The sequence below is a fragment of the Somniosus microcephalus genome, chromosome 4, assembly GCF_052327205.1.
Source record: "Somniosus microcephalus isolate GS21.2 chromosome 4, FLI_Smic_1.0, whole genome shotgun sequence".
In the NCBI taxonomy this organism is placed as follows: domain Eukaryota; kingdom Metazoa; phylum Chordata; class Chondrichthyes; order Squaliformes; family Somniosidae; genus Somniosus; species Somniosus microcephalus.
The window spans coordinates 1159550-1177403 of NC_140990.1; the positions used below are offsets into that span (position 1 = coordinate 1159550).

Consider the following 17854-nt stretch of genomic DNA (forward strand, 5'->3'; position numbering starts at 1 on the left):
AGCCTGTCCCTGTGGGAAACAAGTTGCTGGAGGAAAGGGCACCCGGTTGGGGGCGTCTGCTTAAACTGTCCGTACCGCCGTGAGTGGATTGTGTCCAGTGGTGGCGTGTCGCCACACATGTCTGTTTACATCAATCTGTGTGTGTGTGTTTATGTCTGTGTCTTTCTGTATCTACCTGTGTTTATGTCTGTGTCTCTTTGTGTCTGCCTGTGTTTCTGTGTGTCTGCCAGTCACTCGGGTAACAAGCGGGGATACTCTCCTCAGCCTTCACATCTTTCCTAAAGTGTGGTGCCCAGAATTGGACACAACTCTGTGGCAGGGTGAGGCTTGAAGTCCCGATTCTCACAGAAACAATTCATAGCCAGGGACAGCACCAGGGTGGCCGAGTGGTTCAGGCATTGGTCTTAAGATCCAATGGGTTTATACCCACGTGGGTTTGAACCCCACTCCTGGTAGTTCTTTAATTTAACAGAAAGACATCAATGTCATAACCTCCTTTTTTGTCTCTCCCAGTCTTTCTGTCTCATTCTCTCTCTCAGTCTCCCTTTGGCTCTGTCTTTGTCTCTCTCTGTCTGTGGCTCTGTCTCTCTCTGTGTCTCTGTCTCTCTCTTTGTCTCTGACCCTCTCTGTCCCTGTTTGTGTCTCTCGCTCTCTGTCTCTCTCTCTCAATTCAATTCAATTCAATTCAAATCGCTTTATTGGCATGACAAGTTACATCTTATGTTGCCAAAGCATCGGAAAACATTCATGTTTGTTCACAAAAATACAGATCTATCCATACAGTGTATAAACAGATATATCCCTGAGTGTATAAATATATACTTTCCTATAATTTATATATACTCTTTTCTTATATTTACTGGTTGTCCCTCTGTTTATGGCAAGCTGTAACATAGTGTGCCGCTAGTGTTATGCAATTTCTCTCTTCCCCTAGTAGGTATGGGAGTTTTTGGTCGTCATTCAAATTTCTGAATTCCGGGCATATTTTTGTGAATTTTGGGTAGAAATTCTCCCTTATGCCCTGATATTTTCTACAAGCTGTGAGGAAGTGCATCTCTGTCTCCACCACTCCCTGACTGCAGTGAGAGCATATCCTGTCCTCTCTTGGTAGCCGGGTCTGCCTGTGTCTACCTTTTTCGATCGCCAGGCTATGTTCACAAGTCTGTACATTGTCAAAGTTTTACTCAGTTTGCTATCCTTTACCATGGTCAGGTAATCAGCCATGTTGTATTGTCTGTTTAGGGCCAAGTAGCAATTGAGTTTGCTTTGGGCTTTTGTTGTTTCTGCCCAATATGACAGATATTTTTCCTTTTGCTTAGCGACGATTGTGTTGGATCGAATTCTTTGTGTTACGCTGTCACTGTCCTGGGGCTGGTTATTGTTAGTAGTGTTAGCAGTTACTTCACTGATTCCCAGGACTACTTGACTGAGGGTATTCTTCTTCATGGTCCTCTCTTGGCATTTCAGGGCTTCGTAATGATAGCATTGGGGGTTGCTCATTTGTTGGTGTTTCCAAAATTTGGTGGCTCTTTTTTGGATAGTGATTATTAATGGATATTGGCCTAGTTCTGCCCTGCATGCATTGTTTACGGTTTTCCTTTGAGTCCGGAGGATACTTTTACAGAATTCTGCATGTAGGATCTCAATTGGGTGTTTGTCCCATTTTGCAAATTCTTGTTGTGTTAGCGGTCCCCACACCTCACTGCCATAGAGTGCAATTGGTTCAATTACTGATTTGAAAATTTTGAGCCAAATGCTAATTGGGATTTCTATTTGGATTGATTTTTTAATGGCATAGAAGGCACTTCTTTAGGTGGCATAGTGGTTAGCACTGTTGCCTCACAGCACCAGGGACCCAGGTTTGAATCTGGCCTCAGGCAACTGTCTGTGTGGAGTTTGCACATTCTCCCCATGTTTGCGTGGGTTTCCTCTGGGTGCTCCGGTTTCCTCCCACTGTCCAAAGATGTGTGAGTTAGGTTGATTGGCTATGATAAATTGACCCTTAGTGTTAGGGGGATTAAATACGTGGGGTTACAGGGATAGGGTGGGATATGTGTTGGTGTTGGTGTAGGGGTTATGGGGATCGGGTGGGATATGTGTCAGTGCAGGCTCGATGGGCCGAAATGGCCTCTATCTGCACTGTGGGGTTTCTGTGATTCTTGCTTTCACTTTCAGTTCATTCACAGCCAGTTTGAAATTTCCCATAGAACTGATTTTTAAGCCCGAGTATGTGTAGTTAGTGGTTTGTTCAATTTTGGTTGTTCCTAGTGTGAAATTTATTTTGGGTCCCTCATGTCTGGATCTTTGCTGGAACACAAGGACTTTGGTTTTTTGGGGATTTATTGTCATGGCCCAAGTCTGGCAGTATGACTCCAGCAGATCCAGGTTCTGCTGTAGACCCTCCTTAGTTGGTGACAGCAGAAGCAGGTCGTCTGCATAGAGGAGGAATTTAACCTTGGATTCATATAGGGTGAGGCCGGGTGCTGTAGATTGTTCAAGTAGTTTTGCCAATTCATTTATGTAAATATTAAAGAGCGTCGGTGAGATTGGCGAGCCCTGCATCACCCCCCGCCCCTGTGGGAAGTATTTTGTTTGTTTGTCTCCAATTTTAACTGCACATTTGTTGTTTGTATACATTGATTTAATTACATCATATGTTTTTCCCCTTACCCCGCTTTCGATAAGTTTCAGGAATAAACCGTCATGCCAGATGGAGTCGAAAGCCTTCTGGAAATCTATAAAGCATGCGTAGATTTTGCTTTTGTTTTGATGAATGTGTTTGTCAATTAGGGTCTGTAGGGTGAAGATATGATCTGATGTTCTATAGTTTGGCAGGAATCCAACTTGGCTTTTACTCAAGACATTGTGCTCCTCAAGGAAGTTTATAAGTCTTTTGTTTATGATGCTACAGAATACCTTCCCCAGGTTACTGTTTACACAGATGCCTCGATAGTTATTTGGGTCGACTTTGTCCCCACTTTTGTATATGGGCGTTATGAGTCCTTTGTTCCAGATATCAGGGAAGTAACCGACACTCAGAACAAAGTTGAAGAGTTTTAGGATAGCCAGTTTCATTTTGTCATCTGTGTGTTTAATCATCTCGCTTAGTATGCCGTCTGCCCCGCAAGCTTTTCCTGGTCGCAGGTCCTTGAGTTTTTCAAAAAGTTCTTTTTCTGTTATTATGGAGTCTAGCGGGTTTTGGTTATCTTTTATGGCCATTTCTAGCTTTTCCAGTTCTTTGCATATTTGGTGTTGCTCTGGCCTTAGTGTGTTTTTCTGGTATAACTTTTCAAAGTGGTTTTCCCATGTGTCTCCATTTTGAATGGCCAATTCGTCGTGTTGCTTTTGTGTAATGTATTCCAGTTGTCCCAGAAACAATTGGAATCAATGGATTCCTCAATGGAGCTGAGTGTATTCTTAATATATTGCTCTTTTTTGGTTCTGAGTGTGTTTCTGTATTGTGTTAGTGTCTGACAATAAGTAAGGCATAATTCCTCGTTTTCTGGCTGTCTGTGTTTTTGGTTTGATATTTTTCTAAGTTTTTTTCTCATGTTATGGCAATCTGGGTCAAACCATTTTTCATAGCTTTTTGTTTTGGGTTTGTTCTTGCGAGCTTTCAAGTTTGACCTTGTTGCCAAATTATCAAAAATATTGTTTAGGTTATTCACTGCCCGGTTTATGCCTTCTTTATTGTGAGTGTATATGTTATCCAGAAAGGTGTCCAAGAGAGCTTGAGTTGATTCATTGCTAATTGCTTTCTGGTATTTTTCTGTGTCGTTTCTGGCCCATCTGTACGATTTTTTGGTGTTGTACAGTTTACTGGGTTGTGTTTCTATGTTGTTTGTTTCTGTTTTTTTGAGATACATAGTAATTTGACTGTGATCTGACAGTGTTGTTTGTGGTTTGATTGTGAATGCTCTGAAAGAGGATGGGTCTAAATCTGTAATCATATAGTCTACTGTGCTGCAGCCAAGAGGTAAGCAATAGGTCGATCTTCCTAGGAGGTCTCCCATGAACCTACCATTGACAATGTACAGACCCAGGTTTCGACAGAGCTGTAGTAGCAGTTTTCCGTTGGTATTTGACTGCTTGTCGCAGTTATGCCTGTATGGAAGGGAAGGGATGTCAAAGTGGTTATTCCCGAATACGTAATTGTTTCCCTGATTATTGGTGATCTTTGTCTCTCTCTCTCTCTCTTTCTGTCTCTGTTACACATTTGTCATAAGCCTCCTTTTTTGTCTCTCTCTCTCTGAATGTGTCTCTCGCTTTCTCTCTCTGAATGTGTTTTTGTCTTTCTCCCTCTGTCTCACCATTTGTCTCTCTGTCTCTGTTTGTCCCGTCTCTCTCTCTCTCTTTCTCACTCAGCCCAGTACTGTTCACAGCTCGATTCTTGCTCTGACAGCTATTGTATCCGTCAGTTCCCCGTTAGTATAGTGGTGAGTATCCCCGCCTGTCACGCGGGAGACCGGGGTTCAATTCCCCGACGGGGAGGACGATTTTATAATTCAAAATTTTAAACCTTTGGCCAACTGCTTAAAAACCTACTTGGAAAAGTAGAATAGAAATAAAATCAACTAAAATAATTTAAGAGATTAACTGTCACATGAAGAACTGTATAACAACTTCCTGCACCAGTTCCCCGTTAGTATAGAGCTCTCTGTTTCCCTCTCCCTTTTGTGTGGGGCGCGGAGGAGGGAGAGAGTGACAGAGAGAAAGAGATTAACAGGGTTACGGACAAAAAGCGGGGGGTGGGACTGAGCACCACTGCTCTTTCAAAGGGACAGCACAGGCACGGCGGGCCGAATGTCCCCCTTCTGTGCTGTAAGTGTCTATGAATCCATGACACTCAGAAAAGCTTATTAAATATGAGACTTACACATAAACATAGAGTGCAGACACACATGTCTGTGTGTCTGTTCGAGTCTTTGTCTCAAACACTGCATAACTATTTCCTCTACCAGGTCCTTGATAGTATAGTGGTGAGGATTCAATTCCCCGACCCGTTCTCTCTCTGTGTGTGTGTCTCTCTCTCTCACTGTTTCCCTCTCTCTCTGTGTCCCTCTCTCCGTGTCTCTCTCGCTCTTTGTTTCCCTCTCCTTGCTCACTCCTCCCTCTGGGGCTGGTGAATGAGCCCAGGTCTGTTCACAGCGCCATTCTTCCTCTGCGCTTCTGCACTGAACGCACTTCAATGTCCTTCATTAGTGCGGCGGTGAGCATCCTCGCCTGTTGCACGATGAGACCGAAATTCAATTCGCGGCGGCCTCTTTAATTGCATTTCTTGCTGTAGCATCGTCTTATAAAGTTACAGAGAAAAACTGAAAAGTAAAACAATGCGAGAGGAGATTGTTTCTTTGGGAATTTTCCTGAGCGGAGACTGTTCAGGGACTGAGTGCTGTTTTGTTCCAGAGCGATGGATGATGATTTTATCTGAGCAACATTTAAAAACTCACAAATCCAATAGTCGTGGTCGAGTGGTTAAGGCGATAGACTAGCAATCCATTGGGGTTCCCCCGCGAAAGTTCGATTCCTGCCGGTTACGGTTCCAGCATATTTTTTTTAACCCATTTCATTTCAAAATGTAACCAAATCCCTGGAGAACTGATCCTGAGTTCGGCAGAATTAAATCCCACAACTTTCAACACCTCGGGATTTTTCTCGTTTTCATTGATCTGCAAGTATTCACCAAATATACGGTCAGAAATAGAACAAAAATCAGGCAAATTACCGACAGTGTTTCTCTCTGCCTGCCAGTCTCTCTCTCTATGTCTGAGTCACTGTCTGTCTGGGTTTATGTTTATGTCTGTTTACATCAATCTGTGTGTGTGTGTTTATGTCTGTGTCTTTCTGTATCTACCTGTGTTTATGTCTGTGTCTTTCTGTATCTACCTGTGTTTATGTCTGTGTCTCTTTGTGTCTGCCTGTGTTTCTGTGTATCTGCCAGTCACTCGGGTAACAAGCGGGGATACTTTCCTCAGCCCTCACATCTTTACGAAAGTCTGGTGCCCAGAATTTGACACAACTCTGTGGCAGGGCGGGGCTTGAAGTCCGATTCTCACAGAAACAGTGCAAGAACAATGCCAGCACCAGGATGGCCGAGTGGTTAAGGCGTTGGACTTAAGATCCAATGGGTTTATAACTGCGTGTGTTCGAATCCCACTCTTGCTAGTTCTTTAATTTAATTAGAACAGAAAAAATTAATGTTAGTCTCTGTTTGTCTGTCTCATTCTCACGATTGGCTTTGAAAACGAGAAAAATCTCGAGGTGTTGACAGTTGGGGGATTTCATCCGTCTAACTCACGATCAGTTCTCCAGGGATTTGGTTACATTTTGAAATGAAATACGCTGGAACCATAGCCGGCAGGATTCGAACCTTCGCGAGGAAACCCCAATAGATTCACTAATACGATCGGCTTAACCACTCGGCCACGACGCGTGTATCCATCGCTTGTGATGCAAAACAGCATTAGTGACTAAACAGTCTCCGCTCAGGAACATTCTCAGAGACAATCTCCTCTCGCATTGTTTTATTTTTCTCTGCAGCTTTATAACACGAAGCTACAGCAAGAAATATTATTGAAAAGGCCGCCGCTCCGACGGGGAATCGATCCCCGTCTCATCGTGTGGAATAGGCGGCGATGCTCACCGCTGCACTAACGAAGGACATTGTAATGCGTTCAATGCAGAAGCGCAGAGCAAGAATCGCGCTGTGGACAGACCGGCGGGCGGTGCGATTATTCACATCCCAAATTTAACACCTTTGTGCAGCTCCTTAAAATCCTCCTTGGAAAAAGACAACGGAAAAAATCAATGTCATAAGCCTCCATTTTTGCCAACGTCTCACTCTCTGTCTCTCTCTGTCTCTCTCTCTCTGGCTCTCTCTGTCAGTCTCTTTCTCTGTCTCTCTCTCTCTCTGTCTCTCTCTCTCTGTCTTTCTCTCTCTCTCCCTCTGTCTCTCTCTTTCTGTCTCTCTCTGTCTGTCTCTCTCTCTGTCTGTCTCTCTCTCTGTCAGTCTCTTTCTCTCTATCACTCTCTGTCTCTTTCTCTCTCTCTCTGTCTCTCTCACTCTCTGTCTCTCTCTCTGTCTGTCTCTCTGTCAGTCTCTTTCTCTCTCTATCACTCTCTTTCTCTCTCTCTCTGTGTCTCTCTCTCTGTCTCGCTCTCTCTCTGTCTTTCTCTCTCTCTCTCTGTCTTTCTCTCTCTCTCTGTGTCTCTCTGTCTCGCTCTGTCTCTCTCTCTGTCTGTCTTTCTCTCTCTGTCTGTCTTTCTCGCGTGTCATGCGGGCGACCGGGGTTCAATTTCTCCGACCGGGAGGAAGAAAAGGTCTGGATTAATTTTACAATTCTTTGAGAGTTGGGAAAAAATGCCGTTTCAGCAGATGCTAAAATAGCATTTTAAGAATTACAGTTAAATGTGGAATCTTTCTTTTCATCTCAATAAACATCTCATGATTTGATTGATTGAGATTCAGCAGATGGCAAACGTGTGTCACTGAGCAGGATGAAAAGAAATCGGTATTAAGTTAAAGAGATACCCGGAGTGGGGTTCCAACCAAGTTGGGTTTAAATCCATTGGATCTTACGTCCAACGCCGGAACCACATTTTTTTACTCGTTTATTTTTCTCTGTAGCTTTTTAACACGAAGTTACACGAAGAGAAATAAACACTATTTCACATGGTAAAGACGGCTCCTCTGGGTCGGGGAATTGAACCGCTGCCTCAGGTGGGATAGAGTGGGGACTCCACTATACTGACCAGCAACAGGGCGGAGGACAGCGCTCATTCCCATATCTCCCGCTTTTTGTCCGTAACCCTGTTAATCTCTTTCTCTCTGATTTATTTCTGTTCTACTTTTCCAAGGAGGATTTTAAGGAGCTGCACAAAGATTTAAAATCTGCTGATTACGGTTCCAGCGTATTTCATTTCAAATTTCTGGAGAATTTAATCCAACAGCTCGAGATTTCTCTCGTTTTGATTGATCTGCAAGTGTTCACCAAATATACGGTCGGAAATAGAACAAAAATCAGGCAAATTACCGACAGTGTTTCTCTCTGCCTGTCTGTCTCTCACACGGTCTGCCTGGGTTTATATGTTTATGTCTGTTTACATCCATCTGTCTGTGTGTGCGTTTCTGTGTTTCTGTCTGTGTTTCTTTGTTTCTGTCAGCCTTCACCTCCCTCCTAAAGTGCGGTGCCCCAGAATTGGACACAATACTCCAGCTGGGTCCGAACTAGTGTGTTATTTAGGTTTACCATAACTTCTTGGCTTGTGTACTCTGTGCCTCCATTTATAAAGCCCAGGGTCAGATCTGCTTCATTAACTGCTTTGTTAATCTGTCCTGCCACCGAGGAAATCTCTGCTCTGCTCAACTCTGTGGCAAAAGAACATAAGAACATAAGAAATAGGAGCAGGAGTAGGCCAATCGGCCCCTCGAGCCTGCTCCGCCATTCAATAAGATCATGGCTGATTTGATCCTAACCGCTAATCTACTATCACTGAACCATCTCCTGAATCTAACAGAATTAGACACACGAAATAGGAACAGGATCAGGCTACACGGCCCCTGGGCCCGCTCCGCTACCCACAGGGCCATGACCTATCCGAACCTAGACTCATGTCCAAATTCCTGCCCGCTCCCCGTAACCCTTAATTCCCTTTACTTCTAGGAAACTGTCTATTTCTGTTTTAAATTTGTGTAATGATGTAGCTTCTACAGCTTTTTGGGGCAGCATATTCCATGGATCTACCACCCTCTGAGTGAAGTAGTTCCTCCTCATCTCAGTTTTGAAAGAGCAGCCCCTTATTCTAAGACTATGCCCCCTAGTTCTAGTTTCACCCATCATCGGGAACATCCACCCTGCATCCACCCGATCCAACACCTTCACAATCTTATATGTATCAATAAGATCGCCTCTCATTCTTCTGAACTCCAATGAGTAGAGTCCCAATCTACTCCACCTCTCCTCATATGTCCATCCCCTCATCCCCGGGATTAACCGAGTGAACCTTCTTTGTACTGACTTGAGAGCAAGTATGTCTTTACTTAAGTATGGACACCAAAACTGTATGCAGTATTCCAGGTGCGGTCTCACCAATACCTTGTACAACTGAAGCAATACCTCCCTATTTTTATATTCTATCCCCCTAGCAATGAAAGCCAACATTCCATTGGCCTTCTTAATCACTTGCTGCACCTGCATACTAACCTTTTGAGTTTCGTGCACCAGGACCCCCAGATCCCTTTGTACTTCAGTACTTTCCAGTTTCTTGCCATTAAGATAATAATTTGCTCCTCGACTTTTCCTGCCAAAGTGCATAACCTCACACTTTCAAGTATTGTATTCCATCTGCCAAATCTCTGCCCACTTACTTAGCCTGTCTATGTCCCCTTGCAGGTTTTTTATGTCCTCCTCACTCACTACTTTCCCTCCCATCTTAGTATCATCTGCAAACTTTGATATGTTACACTCGGTCCCCTCCTCCAAATCGTTAATATAGATTGTAAAGAGTTGGGGACCCAGCACTGACCCCTGTGGAACACCACTAGTTACTGATTGCCAGTCCGAGAATGAACCATTTATCCCAACTCTCTGCTTTCTGTTAGATAGCCAATCCTCTATCCATGCCAGAATATTACCCCCAATCCTGTGATTTTTTATCTTAAGGAATAATCTTTTGTGTGGCACCTTGTCAAATGCCTTTTGGAAGTCTAAATACACTACGTCCACTGGTTCCGCTTTATCCACCCTATATGTCCAAAGATGTGCAGGTTAGGTTGATTGGCTATGATAAATTGACCCTTAGTGTTAGGGGGATTAAATACATGGGGTTACGGGGATAGGGTGGGATATGTGTAGGGGTTATGGGGATCGGGTGGGTTATGTGTCGGTGCAGGCTCGATGGGCCGAAATGGCCTCTATCTGCACTGTTGTGATTCTGTGATATGTTACTTCCTCAAAGAACTCCAGCAAATTTGTCAAACATGACTTCCCCTTCATAAAACCATGCTGACTTTGTCCTATTAAATTATGATTATCCAAATGTCCTGTTACTGTCTCTTTAATAATGGACTCCAATATTTTACCTACCACAGATGTTAGGCTAACCGGTCTATAGTTTCCAGCCTTCTGTCTACTGCCCTTTTTAAATAAGGGCTTTACATTAGCAGTTTTCCAGTCTGCCAGGACCTTTGCTGATTCCAGGGAGTTTTGGAAAATTATTACCAATGCATCCACAATCCCTACCGCCACTTCCCTCAAGACCCTAGGATGTAAGCCATCAGGTCCAGGTGATTTATCTGCCTTGAGTCCCATTATTTTACCGAGTACCACTTCCTTAGTGATTTTGATCGTGTTTAGCTCCTCCCCCCCATAGCCCCCTGTTTGTCCAGTGTTGGGATATTCTTAGTGTCTTTTACTGTAAAGACTAATACAAAATATTCATTCAGTGTTTTTGCCATCAAGCAGGGTGGGGCTTGAAGCCCCGATTCTCACAGAAGCTGTCCGTAATTTGTGCCAGCCCCAGGATGGTCGAGTGGTTAATGCGTTGGACTTAAGATACAATGGGTTTATATCCTCATGGGTTTGAACCCCACTCCTGGTAGCTCTTTAGTTAAAGTAGAACAGAAAAAATTCAATCTCATAATCTCCTTTTTTGTCTCTGCCTGTCTCTCCCAGTATTTCTGTCTCATTCTCTCTCTCAGCCTCCCTTTGGCTCTGTCTGTCTCTTTGTCTCTGTCTGTCTATCGGTCTCTCTCTTTGTGTCTCTCTGCCTCTCTCAGTCTTTGTCTGTGTCTCTGTTTCTCTCTCTGTCTCGCTCTCTGTCTCGCTCTCTGTCTCGCTCTCTGTCAAATTCAAATTCAAATGCTTTATTGGCATGAAAGTTTACAGAGAACCATATTGCCAAAGCTTACATAGCAAAAAGGTACATTTTCAAACATTCTGTAGGTGTCAATCGATTTGACATTTGTTGGGTACATACAATATTACTTTTAAACAATATTAATTTTAAACAGTCTTTGTACTTCATTTGGTACGTTCAATATTAATTTTAAACAGTCTTAATTTTAAACAGTCCTCAGGTTGTGACATGTTGTTACATATTTGGCCCCAAGGTATGGTCTGTCTCCTTCTCCCAGGACTAATCTCAATTTTGACAGGTCATCCAATTCCTTGAAATCTGGGGTTGTTTGGCTTAGCTTGTTGAATAATATGTTTCTTGATGTGTTGAATTTTTCGCATTTTAGGAGGAAATGCATTTCTGTTTCAACCTCGCCAGCCAGACATTGATCGCATATTCTATTCTCTCTAGGCTGCCAGGATTTTTTATATCTGCCTTTTTCAATTTCCAGTTGGTGGTCGCTTAGTCTGTACCTGGTGAGGGTCTGTCTCTGTTTTGTGTCTCTGATGGTCGTGAGGTAGTCTGCCAGTTTATATTCTCTTTTTAGGGCCCGGTAACATTCTAATCTGCTTTGGCTTTCGGTTATTTTGTTCCAATGTTCCAGGTAGGTTTCTTTGCATTGTTTAATGCTTAATGTTTAATGTTTAATGTCTTCGTCTGTCCATCGGTCTCTCTCTTTGTCTCTGACCCTCTGTGTCTCTCTCTCTCTGTCTTTCGCTCTCTGTATCTCTCTCCCTCTCTTTGTCCATGTGCCTCTGTCTGTCGCTGTCTCTCCCTGTCTCTGTGCCTCTCTGTGTCTGTGTCGCTGCCTGTCTCAGTCTCTCTCTGTGTCTCTGCCTTTCTCAGTCTCTCTCTGTGCCTCTGCCTGTCTCAGTCTCTCTCTGTGTCTCTGTCTGTCTCTCTCTGTCTGTCTCTCTCATTCTCTTTGTCTCTATGTCTCTCTCTCTCGCTCTTTCTCAGTCGTCCCGTTCTGTTCATAGCTCGATTCTTGTTCTGACAGAATCCGTATCCATCAATTCCTTGTTAGTATCGTGGTGAGTATCCCCACCGGTCATGCGGGAAAACAGGGTTTCAGTCCCCGACGGGGAGGAAGTATTTTTAACATCTCGACATTTGAAACTTTGAGCAGCTCCTTAAAAATCCTCCTTGGAAAGGTAGAACAGAAATAAATAATCTAAAATAATTCTCAAAGAATTACTGGCATATGAGGAACTGTATAACAACTTCCTGCACCAGTTCCTCGTTAGTATAGAGCTCTCTCTCTCTCTCTGTTTCCCTCTCCCTTTTGTGTGGGGCGCGGAGGAGGGAGAGAGTGACAGAGAGAAAGAGATTAACAGGGTTACGGACAAAAAGCGGGGGGTGGGACTGAGCACGACTGGTCTTTCACAGAGACAGCACAGGCACGGCGGGCCGAATGGCCTCCTTCTGTGCAGTAAGCTTCTATGAATCCATGACACTCAGGAAAGATTATTAAATATGTGACTTACACACTCACATACATTACATAGGATATATGGAACAGAATCAGGCCATTTTGCCCAACCAGTCCATGCCGGTGTTTATGCTCCACTCGAGCCTCCTCCCGTCTTTCCTCATCTAAATCTATCAGCATAACCCTCGATTCCCTTCTCCCTCATTTGCCGGTCCAGCCTCCCCTTAAATGCATCGAAACTATTCGCTTCAACCACTCCCTGTGGCAGCGAGTTCCACATTCTCACCACTCTCTGGGTAAAGAAGTTTCTTCTGAATTCCCTATCTGATTTCTTAGCGACTATCTTATATTGGTGGCCTCTAGTGTTGCTCTTCCCCACAAGTGGAAACATTCTCTCTGTATCCACTCTATCAAAACATTCATGATTTTAAAGACCTCTATTAGGCCACCCCTCAGCCTTCTCTTTTGGTTAATCCCCTCCATTGGGGTCTCCCCGCGTAGGTTCGATTCCTGCCGACTACTGTTCCAGCATTTTTCATCCCATTTCATTTCAAAATGTAACCAAATCCCTGGAGAACTCATCCTGAGTTAGGAGAATTAAATCCCACAACTTTCAACACCTCGAGATTTTTCTCGTTTTCATTGATCTGCAAGTATTCACCAAATATACGGTCAGAAATAGAACAACAATCAGGCAAATTAGCGACAGTGTTTCTCTCTGTCTGCCAGTCTCTCTCTACGTCTGAGTCACTGTCTGTCTGGGTTTATGTTTATGTCTGTTTACATCAATCTGTGTGTGTGTGTTTATGTCTGTGTCTTTCTGTATCTATCTGTGTTTATGTCTGTGTCTCTTTGTGTCTGCCTGTGTTTCTGTGTGTCTGCCAGTCACTCGGGTAACAAGCGGGGATACTTTCCTCAGCCTTCACATCTTTCCTAAAGTCTGGTGCCTAAAATTGGACACAACTCTGTGGCAGGGTGGGGCTTGAAGTCCGATTCTCACAGAGACAGCCCGCAAACAATCCCAGCACCAGGATGGCCGAGTGGTTAAGGCGTTGGGCTTAAAATCCATATGGGTTTATACCCACGTGAGTTCGAGCCCCACTCCTGGTATTTCTTCAATTTAAGTACAGCAGAAAAAAGTCAATGTCATAGCCTCCTTTATCACATTCTCTCTCGCTCTGCATCTGACCCTCTATGTCTCTCTCTTTTGTCAAGTTCTGTTCATAGCTCGATTGTTGCTTTGACAGATCCCATTCTCATCAATTCCTCATTAGTGTAGTGGTGAGTGTCCCTGCCTGTCACGCGGGAGACTGGCGTTCAATTCCCCGACGGGGGGAAAATATTTTTAACATCTTCTAATATTAAAACATTGTGCAGATCCTTAAAATTCTCCTTGGAAAAGTAGAACAGAAATAAATCATCTAAAATAATTTTAAAAGATTTACTGGCACATGAAGAACTGTATAACAACTTCCTGCACCAGTTCCCCGTTAGTATAGAGCTCCCTCTCTCTCTCTCTGTTTCCCTCTCCCTTTTGTGTGGGGCACGGAGGAGGGAGAGAGTGACAGAGAGAAAGAGATTAACAGGGTTACGGACAAAAAGCGGGTGGGTGGGACTGAGCACCACTGCTCTTTCAAAGGGACAGCACAGGCACGGCGGGCCGAATGGCCTCCTTCTGTGCTGTAAGTTTCTAGGAATCCATGAAACTCAGAAAAGCTTATTAAATATGAGACTTACACATAAACATAGAGAGCAGGTACACATGTCTCTGTGTGTGTGTGTTCGAGTCTTTGTCTCAATCACTGCATAACTACTTCCTCTACCAGGTCCTTGATAGTATAGTGGTGAGGATTCAATTCCCCGACAGGTTCTCTCTGTCTCTCTGTCTCTGTCTCACTCACTGTTTCCCTCTCTCAATTCAATTTTCAATTTTCAATTTTTTCAATTCAAATGCTTTATTGGCATGAAAGTTTACAGAGAACCATATTGCCAAAGCTTATATAGCAAAAAGGTACAGTTTTCCAACATTCTGTAGGTGTCAATCGATTTGACATTTGTTGGGTACATACAATATTACTTTTAAACAATATTAATTTTAAAGTCTTTGTACTTCATTTGGTACGTTCAATATTAATTTTAAACAGTCTTAATTTTAAACAGTCCTCAGGTTGTGACATGTTGTTACATATTTGGCCCCAAGGTATGGTCTGTCTCCTTCTCCCAGGACTAATCTCAATTTTGACAGGTCATCCAATTCTTTGAAATCTGGGGTTGTTTGGCTTAGCTTGTTGAATAATATGTTTCTTGATGTGTTGAATTTTTCGCATTTTAGGAGGAAATGCATTTCTGTTTCAACCTCGCCGGACAGACATTGATCGCATATTCTATTCTCTCTAGGCTGCCAGGATTTCTTGTATCTGCCTTTTTCAATTTCCAGTTGGTGGTTGCTTAGTCTGTACCTGGTGAGGGTCTGTCTCTGTTTTGTGTCTCTGATGGTCGTGAGGTAGTCTGCCAGTTTATATTCTCTTTTTAGGGCCTGGTAACATTCTAATCTGCTTTGGCTTTCGGTTATTTTGTTCCAATGTTCCAGGTAGGTTTCTTTGCATTGTTTAATGATTTGGTTCACTCGGATTGGCGTTTGGACGGCTGTGTTGGTCTGGGGCTGGTCAGGGTCCGGCTGAGTACTTAGTTTCAGTAGCAGCTGACTCAGGGGACTCTTTTCTGGGTTTAGCTCTTGGGTCTGAAAGGCTTTGAAATGAAGGGTGTCTGGGGAGCTAGATTTGAGGTGATTTAGGAAGTTTAGTGCTCGTTTTTGGATGTTTATTATCAGTGGGTATCTGCCTAGTTCGGCTCTGCATGCATTTGTTGGCGTTTTTCTTTGGATGCGAAGGATGCTTCGGCAGAATTCTGCATGTAGGGCTTCTATTGTGCGTTTTTCCCATTTAGTGTAGCTTTGGTGATTTAGCGGGCCCCATTCTTCACTACCGTACAGTGCAATGGGCAGGATTATGCTGTCAAATATTTTGAGCCAGATTTTGATTGGGATTTGGATGTTGTAGAATTTTCTTTTTATTGCATATAGGGCTCTTCGGGCTTTTTCTTTTAGTGCATTCACTGCTATGCTGAAGCTCCCTGATGCTGTAATAGTTGGACCAAGGTAGGTGTAGCTCATAGTGTGTCCTATAGTGTTATCACTGAGGGTGAACTGGTATTTGTTTTCCTGACATCTGGGCCTTTTTTGAAAAATCATGATGTTGGTTTTCTTTAGATTTACTGTTAGAGCCCAATTTTGGCAGTATTTGTCGAGTAGGTCTAGTTGTTGCTGTAATCCCTGTTCTGTGGGAGACAGCAGAACCAGGTCGTCCGCATAGAACAGGGATTTCACTTCTCCATCCAGGAGACGGAGACCTGGTGACTCGCTTTGCTCCAGCATGTCTGCTAATTCATTTATGTATATGTTGAACAGGGTCGGGCTCAAATTGCAGCCCAGCCGGACGCCTCTTCTCTGGGTGAAGAAATCGGTGCGTTTGTCTCCAATTTTGACCCCGCATTTGTTTTTCAGATACATTGATTTAATAAGGTCATAGACTTTGCCCCCTATTCCACACTGAAGAAGTTTATAATAGAGCCCTTCGTGCCATATAGAGTCAAATGCTTTCTTGAAGTCGATGAAGCAGGCGAATATTTTCCCATTTTTTGTTTGGTGTATATGTTTTTCAATGAGGGTGTGAAGGGTATAGATATGGTCGGTGGTGTGGTGTTTTGGAAGAAAGCCTATTTGGTTTATTCTGAGGATATTATGTTTGTTAAGATAATCAAGTAACCTACTATTTAGAATACTGCAGAATAACTTCCCTAGACAACTGTTGACACAGATGCCGCGGTAGTTATTTGGGTCTGATTTGTTTCCACTTTTATATATGGGGGAGATTAGTCCTTGGCACCTCTCTCTCTCTAACTGTCTGTCTCTCTCTCTCTGTCTGTGTGTCTCTCTGCCTCTCTCCGTGTCTCTCTCGCTCTTTGTTTCCCTTTCCTTGCTCACTCCTCCCTCTGGGGCTGGTGAATGAGCCCAGGTCTGTTCACAGCGCCATTCTTGCGCTGAGCTTCTGCAGTGAACGTCCAGCGCTGTCCTCCGCCCTGTTGCTGGTCAGTATAGTGGAGTCCCCCCTCTCTCCCACCTGAGGCAATGGTTCAATTCCCCGACCCGGAAAAAGTGTCTTTCCGATGTGAAATATTGTTTATTTTTCTTGGTGTAGCTTCGTGTTAAAAAGCTACAGAGAAAAACAGAAGAGTAAAAAAATGTGGTTCCGGCGTTGGACTTAAGATCCAATGGATTTAAACCCAACTTGGTTGGAACCCCACTCCGGGTATCTCTTTAATTTAATACCGATTTCTTTTCATCCTGCTCAGTGACACTCGTTTGCCATCTGCTGAATCTCAATCAATTAAACAATGAGATGCTTATTGATATGAAAAGAGAGATTCCATATTTAACTGTAATTCTTAAAATGCTATTTTGGCATCTGCTGAATCTGCATTTTTCTCCAACTCTCTACGAACAAAGACGTGAAATTGAGTTGAGTTCCTCACTCTCTATCTTTCTCCCCGTTGGGGAATGGAATCCCGTGCTCCCGCGTGAACAGGCAAGGACACTCACCACTACACTAACTAGAAACTAACGAGAAACTAATGGAAGCAAAGTCTATCAGAGCAACAATCGAGCTGTGAGCAGAACTGGACCGTGTGAGAAGGAGAGGGGGAGAGAGAGAGAAAGAGGCTGAGAGAGAGACAGAGAGAGAGAGATGGAGAGAGAGAGACAGAGAGAGACAGACAGACAGAGAGAGACGGAGAGAGATAGAGACAGATAATGATACAGAGCGAGAGACAGAGACAAAGAGAGGGAGAGACAGAGACTGACACAGACAGAGAGAGAGACAGACAGAGAGAGAGAGAGACAGACAGAGAGAGAGAGTCAGACAGAGAGAGAGAGACAGACTGACAGAGAGAGACCGACAGAGAAACACAGAGAGAGAGAGACAGACAGAGAGAGAGACAGACAGAGAGAGAGAGACAGACAGAGAGAGAGAGAGACAGACAGAGAGAGAGACAGACAGAGAGAGAGACAGACAGAGAGAGAGAGACAGACAGACAGAGAGAGAGAGACAAACACAGAGAGAGAGAGACAGACAGAGAGAGAGAGACAGAGAGAGAGAGAGAGACAGACAGACAGAGAGAGACAGACAGAGAAACACAGAGAGAGAGAGACAGACTGACAGAGAGACAGACAGAGAGAGAGAGACAGACAGAGAGAGAGAGACAGAGAGAGAGAGAGAGACAGACAGACAGAGAGAGACAGACAGAGAAACACAGAGATAGAGAGACAGAGAGAGAGAGAGAGAGACATTGATAAAAATGGAGGCTGATGACATTGATTTTTACTGTTCTCTTTTTCCAAGGAGGGTGTTAAGGAGCTGCACAAAGGTGTTAAATTTGGGATGTGAATAATCATCCCCCCCACCGGTCTGT

The 17854-nt window shown here is 43.7% G+C and overlaps 4 non-coding genes across 4 annotated transcripts; all 4 read left to right on the forward strand.

Moving 5' to 3' along the window:
• Window positions 1-372: 372 nt before the first annotated feature.
• On the forward strand, window positions 373-455 carry trnal-uaa (transfer RNA leucine (anticodon UAA)). Its single transcript has one exon. It is a non-coding gene; the product is annotated as a tRNA-Leu (tRNA).
• A 3964-nt stretch (window positions 456-4419) lies between these two features.
• On the forward strand, window positions 4420-4491 carry trnad-guc (transfer RNA aspartic acid (anticodon GUC)). Its single transcript has one exon. It is a non-coding gene; the product is annotated as a tRNA-Asp (tRNA).
• A 1591-nt stretch (window positions 4492-6082) lies between these two features.
• On the forward strand, window positions 6083-6165 carry trnal-uaa (transfer RNA leucine (anticodon UAA)). The gene has a single exon. It is a non-coding gene; the product is annotated as a tRNA-Leu (tRNA).
• A 7189-nt stretch (window positions 6166-13354) lies between these two features.
• Window positions 13355-13438, forward strand: trnal-uaa (transfer RNA leucine (anticodon UAA)). Its single transcript has one exon. It is a non-coding gene; the product is annotated as a tRNA-Leu (tRNA).
• Window positions 13439-17854: the final 4416 nt, after the last annotated feature.